Source organism: Doryrhamphus excisus, chromosome 8 (assembly GCF_030265055.1).
Source record: "Doryrhamphus excisus isolate RoL2022-K1 chromosome 8, RoL_Dexc_1.0, whole genome shotgun sequence".
NCBI classification, from domain to species: domain Eukaryota; kingdom Metazoa; phylum Chordata; class Actinopteri; order Syngnathiformes; family Syngnathidae; genus Doryrhamphus; species Doryrhamphus excisus.
The window spans coordinates 20,173,703-20,188,805 of NC_080473.1; the positions used below are offsets into that span (position 1 = coordinate 20,173,703).

The 15,103-nt window shown below is 38.5% G+C and overlaps 1 protein-coding gene across 1 annotated transcript in view; it reads left to right on the top strand.

Annotated features, from left to right (window-relative positions):
• The first annotated feature begins 2,069 nt into the window (after positions 1-2,069).
• robo1 (roundabout, axon guidance receptor, homolog 1 (Drosophila)) overlaps positions 2,070-15,103 on the top strand; it is a 379,506-nt gene continuing 366,472 nt past the window's right edge. Inside the window, exons 1-2 of the mRNA XM_058080084.1 lie at positions 2,070-2,296; positions 2,397-2,474. The gene's annotated coding sequence lies outside the window, so the exon portion shown is untranslated. The remainder of the gene's footprint in view (positions 2,297-2,396; positions 2,475-15,103) is intronic.

A 15,103-nucleotide genomic window follows, 5' to 3' on the forward strand; every position in this document is an offset into this window, starting at 1 on the left:
CAATCGTCCCTGTGGTAAGTGAACTATGTTCTTTGTCTTGTGTTGCATTAGCATCAATGCTAACTTTATTTGAGCTGTGTTCACTGGTGCTTTAAAGAAAGGCTCGTATTTTGTAGTGTTGGGATATTAATTTTCTGGTTCTGTGGTTTCTTCTCGCACACAATATCACGTTTAAAAAAAAAAAAAAAAAAAGGCCAATTTGAAGCACATTAGCATCTCCCCTTGAGCTCCCCTTGACTGTAGCGCCGTGGGCCAGGGCCTCCGTAGTCAGCCTGGGCTCCCCTCCAGGTGCCCCTCCCCCCAAGGACAAGCTCTGCAGGTTGCAAAGCAGCCGTCTGGGGTAAGGCAATAAATAAATATATAAATGTCCAGATCCTTCTATCGGTCTGTATGCTCAGATCTTCACACAGGTTGCTAAAACAAAAGCTGCGTTGTTATTAATATGTATAAGCTCTCTGATGGCATGACATCAGTGGAGAGAAGACATGAGACAGGCCTGAATAATCAAATTCTGCACTCTCCGTCTTCATACAGGAAACTATTTTTTGTTTTTTGTTATTTAGTTATTTTTCCCCGAAAATATACATTTAACTTTCACTCCATTCTAAATACAATTTTATATATCTTTGTTGATTGGCTGGAAAACGTCATTTCTTCCCAATAGCCCCTTATATTATTTATTATAAAACATTTTTGATATGGGGTGCGAGTCAATAAAGTTTGTTGCATGTTGATTTTTTTACACGTTTTGAGGCAGTAAAATGTGTGTTGCCACCTTTCACTTTTTTGTGATTTAGGCCTCTGTGTACCACTTTCTACCCGCGTGCCTCAGATTGCCCATTCCCCCTCTCCTCCTCTGCCCCCACGCCGCCCCGGAGGGGGCATGGCTTGACGAGGGTTAGCATGGGACAATGTTTGCACACGCAGGAAAGCAGATCGCTGAGGCAGCATCAGACCTTCAGTCAGGGTCACTCACCGACCGTGACCTTGAGGACTGACCTTGAACCGTGAGCAGAAATTTCAACACAAGGTGAAGGAGCTGCAGCAGAAATAGATGCATTCGCAACTGTGCATTTGCATATTCATCTTTAATTAATCATTCATTCATGAATATGCAACACTAGCTTTTCTGAATGCCAGCTTCACATTTATTATTTCATTCAATTGGAATGATGAGAAGCCTTTTCATATGTGTGTCTTTTAGGTTCATGAATTCCATCACACACACACATTCTAGAAGCTCCGATTGTGAGTTTATTTGTGTGAAATTCTACAAAAATAAAGACGATCACGAATAAATAATAAGAAGGCAACCCACATCTGGTGAAATATGAGAGGAATAATATTATCCACATCAACATGGATGAGCTTTTTCAACAAGAATAAAGCAAATTGCATTAGTTGACTTCCAACATTTTTTTATGTTTTGGGTTCTTTATCATGTAACATGATATTTAAATGTTTACAAAAATTATTGTATCCTACTAATACAAATAAAAATCACATTATACAATTTTACTTGATATTTTTGTTTTGGTATTATGTAAATTTTTATGATATGTATATTTACATTTTATATATCATATAAAAAATGTAATGATTGTACAATTGAATTTGTACATTTCACACTCTCTGGATACAACATTAGGGACAAATGCATTACCTAATGTTATCTAATCCTTTCCATCAATAATTGTATATGATTTATTAAAAAAAATTGCCTTTCACACTGACAGTTCAAATGTGTTGGTATTTTACAACACGACAGATGAGTAGAGTATACTACAATCTGATTGGTCGGATCGGAGAAAGAGGGCCGGTCTAGTGAGCAGTGACCAATAATCAGGTAGGACTCGAGCAAAAACAAGAAATAGCCCAACGATGAGTAGAGTATAATACAATTTGATTGGTCGGATCGGGAGAAAGAGGGCCGGTCTAATGGGCAGTGACCAATAATCAGGTAGGAGTAGAGCAAAATCAAGAAATAGCGCAACGATGAGTAGAGTATAATACAATCTGATTGGTCGGATCGGAGAAAGAGGGCGGGGCAAAAACAGGAAACTGTTTCCTGTTAAAAGTAAAATATTTTTAGTTTGCAAGTAACGTTCAGATAAAGTTTTTGCTTTTTGGTTGTTTTAAACATCTTTTTTTAATATTTTCACAAAGTTGATTTAACAAAAATACCGATTTTATGTTCTTTTTACCTGCCCGTCATAATACAAATGCTTAAAGCATGGCCATGCTTCCCACTAATTCCCGGTATACAGAGGAGTTCACGTCCCAGTCTCTGTTCCAGGTAAAGAACTACACACACTCACACACACCTACACACAAAGTACCATTATACCACAGAACGTCTTTCTATTGCTATTTTCATGGCCTCTCTTTTTTTCTAGATGGGAACGCAACATCCTGCTTTGTCTTTGTGTGACACCTCCACTGGGAGCGTGAACATCAGATTAAAGAGGAAATTGGTGAGTTGGCCTAAACAGCAGAAGGTACCAGGTGGCGGTGAATATGTAATTAAAATCCTTAGCGCCAAAAGCTCTTTGTTCTTGGTGACTTTCTGGTGGTGATCAGTTAGCGCTGCTTGCTTGGGTGCACTTAAGCTGTGATCACACAAACTAAACAACATAGCCGTTGTTGCACATTTACTACCTCCAGAAAGGTAAGGATTTTGGTTGTTTGTTCACTTTTATGCATTCATTTGAAATGCAGTTTTGCAATTTGCCCAATACTGCCACCTTGAGGACTGGGGTGGAACAGTTGAGACTTGTGACATCATGCATTAGAGGCAGGGAGGGCAGTCTTTCTTGCCAATATATAGTTTATATTTAATGCAGAGTTTCTCTTTTATGCATTTAGCTTGTTAGCATCCTTGATGAATGAACAATGACAACTGAAGAGAGACAGGGAGGGTTCTGGTGCTGAATTTAATCTCATGATTACACCTCAGAATGTAACACATACTCTCATGTACTTACAAAACATACAGTTATACACCATGATGTCTTGTCAAAGCATCTTCCTGCTGGAAAATGTTGAGTGAATTGACTTGCTTCATTGTAGCAGCACATTTATTTCCCCAGCAGGTTGCGCCAGCGTACAACTTTCTGTTGCAATCAACATAATAAAACTAATTACAGTCATCCACTGTCGTCGAATACAGTATTTAATATTGTAAAAATACGCATATTAAAGCATATGTTGAAATATTTTTTGCCTGAATTAAGCAAGAATAAAAAAGTATCTAAAATAAACATGTATAAGGCATTCAGACGCTGCTGTCAAATGTGATGCTATGTAGTATTCTACACTGGCCACAAGGTGTCACTAATGTTACTGAAATGTTCGGTGAGGCACACAAGCATCAGACTTGATCGCCTGAACAACAGGCTTTTATTGCAATATATTCAATAATCATCATCATAATAATCACACACGGCTGTAATTCACTCCAAGCTAAAACTCAACTCTGAAACCCCGTCACTTCCTGTCACCCAAAAATCCGGAACACATGCACAAGTCATTTATGTCTTAAATTATATGATATAATCATATCATATATAATAAATTGATATAATGGGTACCATAGTGCGTGTCAATATAGTGATATATATAGCACATCATGACTGGTTCAAGACTCTTCATCCTTGTATTTAGCAAACATCAACTGCTTGTATTGTTTCTTGAATTGGCTCATCGTTGTGCATTGTTTGACTTCCTTACTCAATCCATTCCATAGTTTGATTCCACATACTGAAATGCTATGGCTAGCATAACGTAGTCCTAGCATAGAAGTGTTTCAAATGTACTTCTTCCCTGAGATCATATTTCTCCTCTCTTGTAGAGAAGTATCGGATGACATTTTTAGCTAATTGGTTGTTTTTATCCTTATGCATTATTTTAGCTGTTTGAAGATGAACTATATCAGCAAGTTGAAGTATTTGTGATTTTAGAAATAAGGAGTTAATATGTTCTCTGTAGGCCGCATTATGAATTATCCTTACTGACCTTTTTTGCAGTACATTTAGCGAGTGAAGATTGCTTTTATAGTTATTAGCCCATATTTCCACACAATAAGTAAGATATGGTAGAACCAGAGAGCAATAAAGAGTGTGGAGTGATTTCTGATTGAGAACAAGTTTTTCTTTTAGTACTGAAATAATTCTGGCCACCTTTTGTTGTATATTTGTAATATGAGGTTTCCAGATCATATTTTCATCTATTGTGATCCCCAGAAATGTATTTTCCTTCACTAAATTAATATTTGAGGTAATAAAAAAACAAAAAAAAATTAGTTTTTCAGTGTGGATTGATTTATGGCAATACATGACAACATTTGGGGCAAATTTGCAACAAATAAAACAATTTGTCAAGAACCATAATAAAGGGTAAAAATGCAACTGGACATTTTGGGTGTTGTCTTCATGCTAACGGTGTTCTAACAATGCATTTTCAGGTGTTTTATTTTCTATTCATTTAAAAAAAGGATTCATTTATTGACGTCATAACGATCACCAGTTTAGCCATATATACATATATGCACATGACACGTGACCCGCCCCCGTTCCATATGGAGCTCACCTGTGACGGGTATCGTTGCCTTGTGACCCCCAGTCTTTGCAGGGTGCGTAATTGTCTAGTTAGACGCCGACACAACATAGCTAATTAATGCCATGACGTTGCTCCATCACCTCCTGATGTGCTCTCCAGGTCCTCTTAGAACAATCCACCTGGCAGGAAAGGTCAAAGAAGGACTATGTGCACCATGGTTCTGGTTGCTGCTCCACAGTTTTGTCTGTATTTTATCTAGATGTATGAAATTAGCTTAGCGTGTGTTCTCCCAGCAAGCCAGCCGTGGTGATATGTGTTTAGATATGGCTCTCATGCTTTTGTGCCCTTTTTTGTATTAATGAGCAGACCCCCGTTGAATAATTTCCAAGGATAAATGAGACAAAATTAATGAGGCTGGTTGAGCAAAAAGCTTCCCATGTGACTTCTCTCACCACACTGACGAATAATTCCAACACACCGGCTTTACTGGCGTGACTGTCATGTGGATTTTAAGCCTAATTTTCAGGCAATATTATTTTTTTTGTTATCAATTAAAGTCATTATTCAAACTTTTGGTGTTCATGTTGATCTTCTGGGCCATTATGGTAGAATGCGACGCATAGTATATGTAGACAAACAAGCATTCCCACTCACATTCATACCTATGGATGAATTTGGAGTGGCCAATTAACCTAGCATGTTTTTGGAATGTGGGAGGAAACCGGAGTACCCGGAGAAAACCCACGCGTGCACGGGGAGAACATGCAAACTCCACACAGAGATGCCCGAACAGAGTATCAGACCCACGTATTCTCGAGCTCGCGCCTGCATGCTAACCACTTGTCCACTGTGTGGCCCCGTTTTTGCTAGTACTGATGCTAAAACACCTTCAAAATTGATTTTATATAACAAGATATTGAAATATGGCGTGGTTTTTTAAATTTTATTCTGCAGGCACTTAGAATTTTTTCTTCAAAATGTCATTTTCATAACCTTTTTCTGAAGTGTACTGTACTTAAGAGTGATCTTGTATATTTGTTGTGTAGAGTGTGATAACTTCAATTATCACATACTACAGTATTAATTGGCCCTGTACCCTAGAAACCGCCCATGAATGATACGGGAAAAGGCCGAAATGATACTGTGTCAAAGCCCAGGGCAGTGATACTGATAAAATATAGAGTTTAACCATGTCCAGTATCAGCCCCCGTAGCTGTCCAATCAGAGCGCGCTGCTCTGGTATCGTGCCCGTGAAACAACCAATCAGAGAACAGCGCACGACAGCGTTTGTTTTGCTGCAGTCTGTGCTCTGTCAACATGTCAACGGTTGACACTCTCGGCGAAAGACAAATAGGGAAAATAGCAAACAGAATATTTCGAAATGGAACGTTTTATCGCCATTAATGAGGAGGACACTCTTGAAATGATCGAAAAAACTAAAAATGCAAATACAAGTCGGAAAACCAAGGGCGACTGCAACTGCAAGAACAAACGAAGACTGGTAGAAAGTACTCCCCCCGCCTGAGTTAGACAAATACGTGTCTATGTTTATTGTAACGTCGTTGCCGACGCTATGGAAAGGACACGACTGTGATCGCTAACAAGCTTTTATTACACAACAATACTGGCTACTGTCGGCCGTAACCACGCCGTCAGGGTCGCTACATTATTTTATCAATCAGAAAAGAAAATGGGGATGAATACGAGCCTGATTCTCTCAAATCAAAATTCAACTCTCTGGCACGATGGAAAAACGAAAGTACGTGATAATAAGCTCATGATTAAATAGTATGTGATAATAAGATCATCACATGGTTTGTCTGGTATCAGGCCCAGTATCATGTTCCCGCGTGCTAGAATCATACTGACACTTGGGGGGCATGCTACGGGGCCTGATACCAGACAAACCATGTGATAACCTCTAAATGTATATTGAACATAGGATAAGAATTTAGCTTATTTTACAGGCGGTTTGGGCTTTCTTGTCTTAGAATATGATCATTTTGAAAGGACTTGTTCGCTTGCAAATTTTCACACCCTATTATTATGACGTTGATGCTAATTGTAACCTTTCTGAGTGTAATTATCCTTCACGTCCGATGCACCCTCTCACATACATGTACGTATATCATGAATAAGGATATGGCAAGGTGGGTGTTGGGGGGCGGGGGGGGGTCATCTGAAATGTCAGCACCCTCCCCCAAGCTGCTGACAGAGTGTCCTGTGAGTAGTGTGTGTATACCACAGAGAATTAAACTGTCTTCTCCTGCCAGTACCTGATGAGAAGTCACAGTCTGGTTGCCATAATCTACTTAGTGATGCCAAAGGATCCATGGAGGCCAACAGAGGGCGCCCTCTAGCAGTTTGTCCTGTGTTTACATGCATAGTACAGGTGACTCCAGACATTACACACTTCTCACATATCTACCAAATAAATAATTCATTGTAGTTTTATGATTTTAGAAGGAAAAGTGTTTTTTTTTTCATGACGTTTTAACAATAATATGTGTTCCTAGAGCGCCAAGCGTGAGAAAAATCCATCATCTCCCTTACTGATTCGCACTTTTGAGAGTAGAAGCGCTCAAACGCTTGCTTTTGAAGTTGTGGCTTTTCATCAAGCTCCTTCCTAAAGGACATGGTACCACTTTTCACCTGCCCGTAGCCAGATGAGCTCAGCCTGTGTATACTAGTATAGGCCCGTGGAGGATAGCTTTGTATTAAAGAAAAAAAGAATACCAACTAGAGCAGGGGTGGGCAAACTACGGCCCGGGGGCCACATCCGGCCCGCCAAGTGTTTGAATACGGCCCGCCCAATCTTTCAAAAGTATTTAATTTAAACTCAACATACAACCTGGCATCATGGCCTGAGCCAACCTTTTGATGGTTGTATCAATTTCGTTGTTTGACATGGTCTGTTGTTTACAAAGTGCTCCTGAAAAAAGAGACACAAGCATATAATAATAATAAAAATTAAAATAATAATTATTATACTATTATTATAACTATTATGATTAATATATTTATTATATTAATGCTAATTATTATATTAATTATATATAATAATATTGTTATATTTGCATATTTTACATAATAATAATATAATAATTATTATTTTAATTTTATTTTAATTATTATAATATTTTATTATTTTTAAAATATTTAAATATAAATATAAAATAATAAATAATAATAGCAGATTGCATGACAATTTTACAGATACAATAATACCAGGTGGACTGTTACGTGTAAAATATATAGTCTGCCCCCCCCCCCCCCCCCCCCCCGGAAATTTTGTTATATCAATGCGGCCCGCGAGTCAAAAAGTTTGCCCACCCCTGAACGAGAGTCATGGGAAAAAATGATGAAACCATTCTTGTTTCTTCAGTTTCCTGTTTATTTTAATGCTCGGCACAGCTAAAGCTAACTTTATTTGGACAATTCCAATGATGACAACAAAAAAGCTCATGCTAGTTAATATTTTTGGCACTACAATGCTATCGCTATTGATGTAAGAACTTAAAGGACTGCACTTTTGGGGAATTTTGCCTATCATTTACAATCCTTATGTGAAAGATGACGACATATTTCTTTCCCTTTTTTGTGTGTTCTTGTGAGAGAAAACGAGTTAGCTTGCTAGCCAGCCCTATTTCGATACTAAAGCCAGTGACAGTGTTCCAATTACATAACTGACTTGTAACCAAGCTACAGCGATATTGTTATTGTAGCAGCTAACATGAAAACTACAGTATATTTATCCGTCGCAGTAACATTACATCTCAGATGGAAGACTGGATACGTAGTTCTCAATTCCGTTACAAAGACTCATCAAGATGCTAGTTTGCTGTCAGCATTTTTTTTTTGACCTTAGGACTGGAGCACACATGTTGTGCTGGAAGATACAGCCATCTCAATGAGAGCGGACATAGTAAGTGCCGTCAAAGTTTCTATGCTGCTGTTGTTTTTTCTCCGTGAATTGGCTAACGTAGCATGATAATTTGTCTGCCTGCCTGGTGGCATAACAGCATGTTGGTGAAATGAGATAATCTTTCAGGGATGGATGTCAGGGCATTGTTGTAAGCTGTCCTACTGTCCTAGTTTGACCTACATGGTTTCCTTCACACCTCTCTCAAACCAGCAATCCTCCCTGTTCAGAATTTGGGCCCTGCGTCCTGAATAGAATGTGCCGCTTCATTTTTGAAATGCAAGTGAACTGCTGAGAACTTTGCCCAGAGAAACTCTGCTATGTTGTGCCATGCATTTATATAAAGGCTAGGTTAGGGCTCTCCATTGTAGGGGTCCCTGCACTACTCAATACACAGCGCTGCATCAACAACTTTGTTGAGTTGGCTTCTCGGGATTTGTCTTAGTCTGAGGATGTTGGTGGCATTGAATCTACAGACATACACTTGGTGGAAAAAATAGCATAAAATGGGACCTGTTAAGAAAAGCAACACCATCAAGTACTTGCAGGATAAATGCCATAAATCAGGGGTCTCAAACTCAATTTACTTGGGGGCCACTGGAGCTCGGGTCTGGGTGAAACTGGGCTGCATCAGGTTTTCTCCCCAAAAAAACAAAAAACACATTTATTAAAATCAAAAACATTTTTAAAAACTTTTCTTTGGTTCCAATTTTCTACAATAAAAGCTCTGATAAAACATTCCACTGTCAAATATCTTACTCTTTATTTTTCTACACAAAATAAGATGAAAAATAAATAAACACATCAAGAATAAAGAAAATCAATCAATCAGTAATAAATAAATATAATAATAATAATAAAATAGCAAATAATAAAAACTTAAGAAACCACATATAGTTGGTGGGTAGACAAATTATTTTTTTCATATTAAAATGAACAAAGCATTATTAGAGCCCTGTAGAAATGACAAAACACGACTATAGTCACATTTATACTCTTTTTATTTACAACATATTGCGCAACTGCAGGGTCTTGAGACACATGCTAACTCGCAAACTAGAGAGCTAGCGACCTAAACGGTAGCCTTCAAGTTATTTCCTTTAAAATTAAATAGCCAAAAACTTACCACTTCCACACGGATAGGGAGGATAACTATTAACAGTTATTTAACCTTTAACATGAACAATAATCAAACGTAATAATTTTTTCTGGGTACATGATACCATACAGCATCCATATCAAACTTGCGCGGGCCGCACTAACATTAAACTTTCATATCAAGGCGGGGGCCTCAAACTAGTGTCCTGCGGGCCACATTTGGCCCGCGGGCTGCATGTTTGAGACCCCTGCCATAAGTAATCCAAATGATCCATGAAGATATTATAAAATATTAGCAAGATTGAACTTTATCTTTTCCTGTTCCCGGGTGTGTTCTTTCAGCGAATGCTGAGATATGATGTAACACGCAGCTCCAGACGTTCTTCGATTTAAAAAAAATGGAGGCGAGCAATCGGCACTGGACTGCTAAGGAAAGTTTGTTTTTGATTCAAACTAAATTTCAAGACTGGACGAAGGAAAAACTGGCAATACGGAGTTATTCCAACAAGTGAAAGAAAAACTCGAGGAAGTCGTATCACGTGATGTTGGTGTTTACGCTTTACTGGGCATGCCCAATTCACTATTCTGGTTGATTATAGCGGCGCATGTAGACACGCGATTGGAATATTCCTTTCCATGTATACCAGGGGTGGGCAAACTACGGCCCGGGGGCCACATGCGGCCCACTAAGCGTTTGAATCCGGCCCGCCAGTTGCTTTCTATGGTCATGGTTTTATTTCATTTGACCATGCATCAGATTACAATTGAGTGCATCCCATAATCAGTTCACAGTTCCACATGTCCAAAAGGAGTAGGAAGAAGCAAAGCTTATTAAATCCTACCCCTCCATCTGGTACTTTTACAATCAGTGACTGTTACATTTGTTCACTTCCTGCTTTCCATAATACAGTTTAAGGTTTTTTTTGTTGTTCTTTTTAATAATGTACCTCGTACCGAAGTACGAGGTGATGTGACCCTACAATGACATAATAATTTGATCACTTCCTGCTTTCCTAATATGGTTTAAGTTTTTTTTTTTTTTTTTTGTCACGTACCGAAGTATGAGGTGATATGACCATACCATGGCGTAATGGGTACCATAGTAACTGTCAATATAGTGATTTATTGTATTTATTAGTGATTATTTAGCAAACATGCTAAAAACAACTGCTTCTAAATATTTCAAATTTTAACAACAGCTGGCAACATAAGTCAAGTCGGATGTTTGATTCAGAAAAAACAAAACTGTAAAATTAAATTTCGTAATTTGCTGTGGTCTGATAGTGACAGCTGATAGTATGATTTACAGATAAAATTAGACTAATAATTCAATGCGGACTGTCAGAATTATAAGCGTAAAATAGTGTGTATTAAATATATATTCTCCCCCTCTCCCCCGGGACAATTTTGTTAAATCAAAGTGGCCCGCGAGTCAAAAAGTTTGCCCACCCCTGATGTATACCATTGCTTTCGGAAAGGTCATTCGGAAAGATTCCATTCGGAAAGAGAAAAACTCCTCATGTAAACGTGGCTAATGATAGCTGTTCCCGATGACTACCACATGGAGAAAACACCCCTACTTCCACTACATGCTCGCTTACAGTAAGCTCATTTGGGAGGAGATGGAGTGTGGCCAGGAGAGAGGAGTAGGAGGAGAAGAAGGTCAGAGTCATGAAAGCGTTTGGAAGATAGCGGCCATTTTTCATCCATAAGTGGAGCCCAACCTTTCTCTGTCTACCATTGAAGTCATTTATTGGCCGTGTTGCTGCTGCTGCTGCTGCTGCTCCACAAAGGCAAAACGTTCCATCTGTGTAGTCGTTCTCTCCAACAATAACAATAACCGGCAGAAACAAGCTCCACCTGGACTGGTTTACTGACCTGTCTCCTGTCTATTCCACATGACTCGCACTAATTCCCATTGCGTGACAATGCTGAATCTAGCCACATGCTAGCAACCACCTAAACAACAGCATGTAGGACAACTTTCATTATGCAGCCATGACACAAAAATAAGCTATAATAAATCATTGGAAAGTTATCCCAACTGATAGTAATGAATCATATTAGCGTTTGCTTTATTTGATCATGCCGTCCCAGAGCGGCATCCAACATCTCACTCGTACAATCAATAGTTCTCTCCTGCTACTTCACAAACATTGATCCCCTTCTCCTGAGATTTAATTAGTCCCTGGAATAATACGTGCAGCCCAACATGAATGTTGTAGTACGGCTATCGAACAGCGGCTTGATCTATGCAGCGTTTGTCCAGGGGTCAATTATGAATGTTGTAATTGGCCATTGATCTAATTGATTCATTTGTCCAATTATAACGCAGATGGAGCAAGTCTTTTGTTTTCTGCCGTCCGATGATGGAGCCATCAGTTAGTCGTCATCAAGAAGTGTTTATCCAAGTACTTTCAAATCTTCAGTACAAGTAAATACAGAGAGAAATCCATGGCACCAACAGTACTATAAGTAGTAAGTCATATCTAACCCAACGGCATATTTGAATACATTTTGTTTTTGGAAGATTGAGTTTCACTTAAAATATTTTAATTAACAAATTTAATTAATGTAAAAAAAATTACATTTTTTAATTAGTTAATTAGTTTTACGACCTCACAGCTAGGAGACCAGGGTTCGGTCCCACCCTCGGGCATCTCTGTGTGGAGTTTGCATGTTCTCCCCGTGCATGCGTGGGTTTTCTCCGGGTACTCCGGTTTCCTCCCACATTCCAAAAACATGCTAGGTTAATTGGCCACTCCAAATTGTCCATAGGTGTGAATGTGAGTGTGAATGGTTGTTTGTCTATATGTGCCCTGTGATTGGCTGGCGCCCAGTCTAGGGTGTACCCCGCCTTACGCCCGAAGACAGCTGGGATAGGCTCCAGCACCCCCGCGACCCTTGTGAGGAAAAGCGGTAGAAAATGAATGAATGAATAATTAGTTTTATTATTTTTACTTAATATTACTTAATACTACTTAATACTTCAAGAATAACATTCTTTTGACTATTGGGAAAAATTAACAATAAATTAATCTTAATTGTGAACATTCAAAAAGGTATCAGATAATGTCTTCATTTATTGACAAATGTATTTTTTATTACGGCTGCGCCGAGTGGTTAGCATGCAGGCCACACAGCGAGGAGACCAGAGTTTGATTCCACCCTCGGCCATCTCTGTGTGGAGTTTGCATGTTCTCCCCGTGCATGCGTGGGTTTTCTCCGGGTACTCCGGTTTCCTCCCACATTCCAAAAACATGCTAGGTTAATTGGCCACTCCAAATTGTCCATAGGTATGAATGTGAGTGTGAATGGTTGTTTGTCTATATGTGCCCTGTGATTGGCTGGCCACCAGTCCAGGGTGTACCCCGCCTCTCGCCCCAGCAGCTGGGATAGGCTCCAGCATTATTTTATACAATGTTTTAATTTAAAAAGTAATACAAGAATACTAATGTTCTTATGCTAATTTTTCGGCCCTTTGTAATGGGTTGTGGACTCCTATAGAGCAGCTACACACAATAACCAGCACAGAACGCGTTCCAGAATCTGAGTGGTGTAAAATGCAATTCAAATGTATTAGTTTTAATTCCACATGACGATGAGGTGCCCCCCCCCCCCCCCCCCCCCCCCCGACACCGCTTGGAGAAAATCAGCTGACTGCGCTAATTAAATCCCATGGATGGCGAAACAAAGCAAAATGACAAATAAAAGTGGAGAGCTCCAACACAACAAATGGAATAACCTCAAGGAGATAAACGTGAAGGTGTGTGCCTTCATTATCTGCTCACCGCTCACATTAGCATACATGCGGCGCACGCTTAATTGAGCATTATCTGCTAATTATATTAGAATATCTCTGCAAGTTTAATTCCTTCAAATCTACATTTTTTATCTGATTTTATTTCTATCCACTTTGCTTTGTCCGTTGGAACTTCTGACTTGAACGTAACCACACACTGTAGGTCCTCGTTGAAAGTGAAATTATATTAGCTTTTTTATTTCAATCTTGCTCTTTATTAAAATATTTTTATTTTTATTTTTATTTTTATTTTTATTTTTATTTTTATTTTTATTTTTATTTTTATTTTTATTTTTATTTTTATTTTTATTTTTATTTTTATTTTTATTTTTATTTTTATTTTTATTTTTATTTTTATTTTTATTCATGTGTATATATATTTTTGTAATTCTTATCCAAATTGTGTACTTTAATTTAAATGTGTGTGTTTTTTTTTTTACCCCCTCCAAATTACATCCAAAATTACATCCTCCTGAAGGATAATGCATATGTTTATGTATATGGATATCTCGATACTACTTTAAACTATTCAAGTTTTGCACCCTGCAAAACAGGCTTTAAAGATGTCTCACTAGGGTGGCGCTTTGAAAAGCTTTAGATTGGTGTGGCATTTGAGGCCGAACACTTGGCAGGGCGTAAGTGTGTCTTGGGTTGAACTGTTCGCCTATTGGTTGATCGACATGTGAGTGCGAAAATCGACTAGGTATGCCTGCAAACAGTCACAGCAAGAGGAAGTCACCACACCACTCTCAATGGCGGTAAATATGGCTGCAATCTCCAGGGATCTCCGTTTGCTAGAAGATATTGTCCCGGTAAATGTATACTTTTCTCCCTGTATACTTCCTCTTGCTGTGACTGTTTGCAGGCATACCTAGTCGATTTTCGCACTCACATGTCGATCAACCAATAGGCGAACAGTTCAACCCAAGACACACTTAGGACCGCCCCCTCATTTGAATAGTTTTTCTTTCTGCATTTCGAGGACCAAAACTGCCAAAAATAATAAATAAATAAATAAATAAATAGGGCGGCACGGTGGTCTAGGGGTTAGCGCGCAGACCTCACAGCTAGGAGACCAGGGTTCAATCCCACCCTCGGGCATCTCTGTGTGGAGTTTGCATGTTCTCCCCGTGCATGCGTGGGTTTTCTCCGGGTACTCCGGTTTCCTCCCACATTCCAAAAACATGCTAGGTTAATTAGCGACTCCAAATTGTCCATAGGTATGAATGTGAGTGTGAATGGTTGTTTGTCTATATGTGCCCTGTGATTGGCTGGTGACCAGTCCAGGGTGTACCCTGCCTTACGCCCGAAGACAGCTGGGATAGGCTCCAGCACCCCCGCGACCCTCGTGAGGAAAAGCGGTAGAAAATGAATGAATGAATGAATGAATAAATAAATAAAAGTGAAAATAAAAACAAAAATGAAAAAAAAATCAAAAAATTAAATACAAAAAAATAAATATAAATGGAAATAAAAACAAAAAAAATATATACATAAATATTTTTTTATTTTTGTTTTTATTTCCATTTATATTTATTTTTTTATTAAAATAAAAAAAATAAAATAAAAAAATAAATATAAATGGAAATAAAAACAAAAAAATATATATACATAAATATTTTTTTATTTTTGTTTTTATTTCCATTTATATTTATTTTTTATTTTGGCAGTTTTGGTCCTCCATACAAACGTGCATTGCCAGCAAGCGATGCATTATAAGAAGG